Below are 7,019 nucleotides of genomic sequence, written 5' to 3'. Positions count from 1 at the left end.
CACCACCACCATCTGAACCTCCAGTTGCTCCATCTTACGGCCTGGAAGCTCTGTGCTGGAACTCTATGGAGCTTTCCTGCTCAGGCCAGGTCAGACGAGACCTTCCTAGCAGAAGAAAGCCTTCAATGGGAGCTACCTACCTTGCCAAGTGGAAGAGATTCCCAGTCTGGTTGGCCCAGTAACATCCATCTCCGATGATAGCCCCAATGCTGCTCATTCTGGGCTATCCCCACAGCTGAAGCAGCTCGGCTTTCATTAGCGTGGATAAGAGTGCACTTCGCCACCAAACTGGTACTCAGGGGCAGGTGTTTCCATAGCCAGTGGTCAGACGGTTCCTGAAAGGGCTTGGAAGGCTTGCGGCTGCTGAGGGAGATTCCAGTGCCACCCAGAGGATTGGCAGAGTGCCCACAGCTGCGTTGTGGTGCACATTGGCACCTGCCTCGGTGCACATAGAAGTGTGTCCACACATGGATGGAAAAGACCAGAGAGCGTGCTGGTCTGGGGTGCGGACTCAGGGAGGGAATGCTGGTGTTGGATGCAGGCTTTGGGATCAAGTTTTGGAGCTGGAGGGGGAGAGGGAATTTGGGGGCAGGATGGGGGGAGCGATTACAGGCTCTGGAGGGAGCAGAGTGCACTCAGGGATGAGTGGCTGGAGGTACCAGGCTTACCTGGGGAACCCCCCTCTGGCAATGGCTCCTGGGGAGGTGGGTGTCTTTGGCTGCTGCTGTCCCCTGTGCTCCTCCAGACCCGCCTGCCCCCAGGAGATTTAAACACCTCAGGTGGCCCTGCCGATAGTGCAGTAGGGTGAGGGAGGCTTCTGGTCACTCACTCACTCTGGCTGTCAACAGGTGTGTCCCTGCAGCTGTGGAAGGGTGGAGGGGTTTCTGTGTTGTGCGATCCTCTGTGTCCTACCTCAGCACCCCTCTCCTTCTGTGGGGTCCCCCTCTCATACCCATCTTCCCCTCCCTGCTGCACCCCCTGGCCCAGCTGCCCACATTTTACTACAGACCCCCCTATGGGGTCTGCCCCCAATGCCCAAGCTGCCCCTCACTGTAGCCTCACACTGGAGGGTGAGGGAGCTGTGAGTGCCCATTGCTCAGAGTGGGGCAGGAGTAGTGGCTGGGGGCAGGGAAGGGAGGTTGGTATCAAGCTGCCCCTCATCATAGCCTCATGTTGCCCAGCATGGGGTAGAAATGGTGACTGTGAGTTGGGGGTCACTCACCCCAGAAGCCCCCTCAGACAGCAGCTGGCCAGGTGTGAGATCCCTCCTCTCCTCTTGCTCCGTGGGAAGCGCCCTCATTGGAGGGAGTTGAGAGCTGCCAATCATGTTACAACCTCTTTCCTTCCTACATACGGGAACAGTAGCCAGGGGCCATAGGCTGTGAGCTGCTGCCTCCCCACTGCTCAATTGTGGCGCCTTTGCAGCATTCAGATGGGCCCAGGAGAGAGTCAGCAGCCACCCTGAGGCAGGGGAGAGACCTGCCCCCAAACATTGCAAGAGCCAAGCCCCCAGCTCTGACTATTCGTGGTACTTGAGCATCTCAGGGCCCATATAACTCACCACCTGTGCCGACACCCCAATGCTCTGCCCATCCCTTCACCTCTTCCATATTCCAAACCCCTTATCCCCACCCAGAGCCCACTTACAGCTATGGACCAGCTTACAAGGCAGGGGCGGGGGGACTTGGACCCATTCTGGGCCCCACCAAAAATGATACAAACCTGCTGTCCTTGCTCTCCACGTCTTTCGGCTCTGGCAGTCTTGGACAGATGCAGCCTCACGGGCTCCTGCACATCCAATCTCTGTGCACACTGCCACAGCACAGACTGCATTGACAGCACTCCTGGGCCAGGCTCCCACTCAGGAAATTGCAGGGCGATGATGCGAGCCTCTATCCACACGTTTGCTGTGCCCTGTGCGATCACCCAGCAGGCCGGAGGCGATGTGGCCTTTGGGTGAGCAAAAGTCTCCAACCCACCACCTCAGCTTGGGCCTGGGAGTCACCTGATTGGAAGTGCCATGAACAAGCACTCAGAGAATAAACAAATGGCCGCTCCTCTCTCGTAACGGTTGTTCACGTCCATTCCAATAGCTCACCCTCCTACCCTCTGTCGGAGGAGCTGGCAAGATGGAACTGAGGGGGTGGAGAGTTGGCCGACTTCTTTATTGGGCACCATAAAGGTACAACTCCAGAGAATGCCCATACTGATCCTATGGTTAGCTACTGTGAGAAAAATCTTCTCGCTTCTGTACATGTGCGTACATACACACCTGACTGGAGTGGACATGAACAACACAGCTTGAAGAACAACAGTTATTAGACGGGAACAGTTTCATTCTCTTGCAAAACTGAATGAAATCCTCCCTCTCCTCCAATAAAATCAGTATTTCCATTTGGAGTTCCCTCTCTGATCAGAGAATGAAAAACGGAAACCAAAATATGAACTTGCACTTAGGTCAAATGGCGTTTTCCAATAAACTAGAACTTTGAACAAGAGTTTTCAGCCGGCTGCCTGTTCAGAACTGATGACACCTCTGTTCCCATCTCTCCCTGCAGGGGGTGCCGGGTGCAAACTCTGCCCCACGGACTGGCTGCTGCGTGGGAACAAGTGCTACTGGCTGTCGAAAGGGCCTAACAACTGGAACTGGAGCCGGGATGACTGCTGGGGGAAGCGCTCGCGACTGCTCATGCTCCAGAGCCAGGAGGAGCTGGTAACGAAATGCAGGAATAATACAAGTGCAGCTGGAGAGAGCCACCTGTCACTAGTTACAGTCCCAGGGCAGCAGGGTTTATCCAGCCCGGCTCTGCCCCTCCGCTGCCTTTTTCCCAGTTAGCCAAACTCCCCCAGAGTTTCTCCCCTGCTGGGCACCTGGCTGATGCACACACAGCATAGAACCAGAACCCCGCAGCTTCCTGCCCCGCACTGCCCAGCTGGCTCCCGCAGTCTTTGCACCTCTGAGCCCTGCCCGAGAGCTCTGCACAGAGCTCCTCACACACCCAGCAGATCTCGCTCTGCCTTGACCGACCTGGGGCTGCCCTGTGCCCCACCAAGCCTGGCTCCTAGTCACCTACTTCCAGCACCTGTGCCCCTGCTCACAGGTGAGGCTGAATCTAGAACTCACTTAAAGGGCCAGCTCACCCTGTGACACTAAGGACTGGTGCTGGCAGTGATGGGTTTGATATCACAGGCCCCCTTGAGACTGTCACCCAGTATGCTGATCATACCACTGTGCCCATCACCCACCCTTTGGGACACCCCACCCCCTGTCCTCCTGAGCCAGAAACTCTGGTCTCCCCAGCAAAGGCTCAGAGTCAGAACAACAACCCCCCAGCAGAGCAACACAGATGCTGAGACTCAGCTCTAGGCCCTCCACAGCACCCAGGAGCACAGCCCTCAAAAGGGACCAAACCCCTAATTAATCTGGTCTTCCTCTGTACAGAAGTTTTACACAGAGAAAGCCCCTAAGTTCACTTTGTGCCACACCCCCCACATCCCCGTAACAAATTATAAATACTGAGTTTGAACATAAACAAAAGTGTTTTTATTAAGTGTAAAAAGTGGGATTTAAGTGCTTGCGAGTGAAAACAGACAGATCAAAGCAACACTGGGATAAATTGCCCAGGGAGATATTGGAATCTCCATCACTGGAGATATTTAAGAGCAGGTTAGACAGACGCCTGTCAGGGATGATCAGATTCTAGACAATACCAGGTCCTGCCATGGGGGCAGGGGACTGGACTCGATGACCTCTCGAGGTCCCTTCCAGTCCTAGTGTTCTATGATTCTAAGTTACTCTGCTACAATAAGCAAAACATGACAGAGAAGCCTAATACTTAACATTGTTACCTAGTCTTTATTCTAGGTAAAATCCTGCAAGTCCAAGCCAATCTTTTCCCTGACCTGGGTCTAAAGTTTCTTGTGTGGTTCCAGTTCTTTGTTTTCAGATTTCCTCATGTGCATCCTCTTTATGGCGAGGGAGGCAGTGTTCAAAGGCCAGCAGCAGATCCTTTGTTTGTTTTCCACCCCATAAATAGAATTTCCTGAGCAGGAACTCTTTCTTTCACCTTCCCTCCCCCCTGGAAATGTACAGAATTCAAGATGGATTCCAGCACCAGGTGACCTGGTTGCATGTCTTTGTAGGATCTGCCACAGTCTAGGCTTACAGGAAAAAAAAACTATGTACAAAGTTGTTAACTTGAGCATCGAGCATTACATTCCTCATGTATCCCTAATGATTTCACTAGAATACCTGTATTAACAGAACAGGTTCAGCTTCATGTTTCTAACGTCCCATACAAGACAGACACAGACACACAAATAGAAAGTATGGATTCAGCCGATTACAACTTTAAACATCTCCCATGACATACGTCTCATGAAGCATCTGATTATGCATATTCATATTCCATAAAATATGCAGGCACATTGTCATATTACCAGGTCTGCCTAGAGAGCCACATTTCTCTGCTCCTGTGCTGGGACCCTGCCCACTCAGGGGTGAGGGTGAATTAGCTCAGCTGCTGACGTGTTCGCCTGCTGGCATTATGGGAAGAGCCAGTGGAGCCCAGACCTGACATTTAACGGGAGCGCTAAGGGAATTTCAGCCTATTACAGACAATTCACCCTCCCGCTCTGCTTGCACCTCACAGGATTTCATACAGAATGTGACACAAGATGGAAAAAATGTCTGGATTGGACTTAAAGTGACCTCCCCCGGGGGAAAGTGGACCTGGGTGGACGGCTCCCCATTAGATCCAGCCCGGTGAGTGCTGCTTGACACTTCCTGTTTGAGAAATGCTCCCATTGCATAACGTGTTACTATGAAACATGCAATGTCTGTCTTGCAACTGGCTCACACCTAAGAGTTTTACTAGCCCAGCTACATAGGTTAAGGGCATTGTCACTGTGCCAGTAAAGGCCTTAGGGTAGCTGCAGTTCTACCAACATGCCTGCGCTGACAGCTGTGTAGCTTATGCGGATCAGAGGAACTAGCATAAGTTATACTGGTAGAAGCACTTATTTGTGGACATAACTGTGTCTGCACTAGAGGGTTTCCCATGGGCAGTTGGTGAAGATAGGACTGAGGGAGGCATGCTGCTAGCCCCACCTACAGCTCCGCCCCTTCTGCTGAAGTTCCGCCTCCCCACTAGAGGGAAGGGAAGAGGTGGAGTAGGGAGCTGAGCGCTTGCCTCCACCATAGGGCCCCCACCATGGGGAGGGAAGGGGGTGAGAATGCACACCCCCGCTTTCCCTGTCCCAGAGCATGGGGAAGGGAGGATGCCAGGCAGCTCCAGCCTCCCAGGCCCCGGAACAGAGGGACTGCAGGCATTCAGGGGCAGCAACATTTCACCCTCAGCACATCTACTGCAGGTGTTCTGGGAGCGGAGTGTGGGCAGGGCCATGCCTGGCGGATTGGGAAGGTTGTGCCTACCCCACCTAGGTTACCGGACGCCCATGGGGTTTCCTGTATAACTTTACCTCCTAATATAGACAGGGATTAAGGTGCTTGTATGGCCCCCATTGCACTAGTATCTGAGCACCTTACAATCTTTACTTTTCTTCTCATGCCCTTGAGAGGCTGGGTAGGGCTACAGATCAGAAAACTGAAGCACAGAACCTAAGCACAGAATTCACTAGAGTTGCTCGGTACCTCTCATTTCAAGGGGAGTTAGGTTCTTAAGTATCTTGAGAACCTCTGCCATTTCCGTTTTTTCCCCAAAAGAACGCCATACAGACGGTGGTTTTACTTTCGAAAAGCCCTTTTTCAAAGAACGTGCAGCTGCCATTATGCAAATGCAGCACAGGGAATTGAAATCCCGGCTTCAGTTGCAATTTTGATCTGTCTAATTTACATCCCTTTTTCAAAAGAGGGATGTAGTCTAGACATGCCCTTAGTGGTGTACCTTGGGGGTCTCCAAGAATAAACTTATTACAGTAATATTTTGGATCTAATTCCAAAACAACCATTATTAATAATGTAGATCTAATGGATTCGATTAGAACTAACCCACCTTTACTTAACAACTTAAAGAAATGGGATTTAACAGGTTAAAAGTGAATAAAATCAAAGTACGCAATGATAAAGGAAAGTTATTTAATTGGCATGTGCACTGCCACTATTTATCTCACCCCAGAATGTGCGCTCCTCTGGATTCAGAGTCCCAGATGCTTGCTTGACTGGGTGCACTGCAGGTCTGCAGCTGGAGTGGAGACAGCACTAGGCAGGTTCTGTGTGTGTCAGCCCTAGCCAGGCAGTCAGTCCAGGCAAGGCAGTCCAGCAGATCTGGGTCACTGGACACATCACTCTGCTTCTCTTTGGACTCAGAGTCAGTCTGTTTTCTGTACTATGTCCCAGGCGGTGGTTTCCAAAACTGCTACAGTTAGTTACAGCACCTTCTATGCAGGCCCTTCTTAGCCACAGGCACAGCCAGAGTCTCTCCCCTCCAGAGACAATCAACAGCCCCTGAAGCAGCCTGCTAGATCCAAGCCCCAGCAGATGCTCAGCAACAGGCGCTAGCTTCCAGCAGCATCTCGTGAACTGGAAAAGGCTCCACACCAGCTATTTGGCCCCTATCTCCCACAATGGAGCCCTCCTCTCTCCCTGGCTATGTCAACACTTCACTGATCTATCAGAAACAGATATGCAAACTGCAATCTTTTTTTCTTTGTGGATCAAGGAGGACAGGGCTTCCAAAAGAATATATCTGTTCTTCCGGAAAAAAAAAATAATAAAAAAAAGGAAGAAGAAGATAAGTGGAAGAGCAAATATGTTCCCTGGATGCAGTGGAGTTTATCCCAAAAAAACTCCATAGTCTAGACACTAGACATAGACTAGCTTTCTTTAAGCCAAGCCTTGCCTGCATGCTTTGGGCACATCAGACTTAAGAGAGGCCAGAAAGCTACACTTTGGACAAGACAAACAGCACCATTTATTGCCAAGGCAGGGTAGTGCAGGCTCCACCACAGTTCCATGGCCGTGAATGATCCTTGCTCTTTGACATGGTGAACACTCTTCC

Source organism: Pelodiscus sinensis, chromosome 19 (genome assembly GCF_052426305.1).
Source record: "Pelodiscus sinensis isolate ZL-2025 chromosome 19, ASM5242630v1, whole genome shotgun sequence".
Lineage (NCBI taxonomy): Eukaryota > Metazoa > Chordata > Testudines > Trionychidae > Pelodiscus > Pelodiscus sinensis.
The sequence above is the reverse complement of the archived record's forward strand: the minus strand, read 5'-3'. Positions refer to the sequence as shown.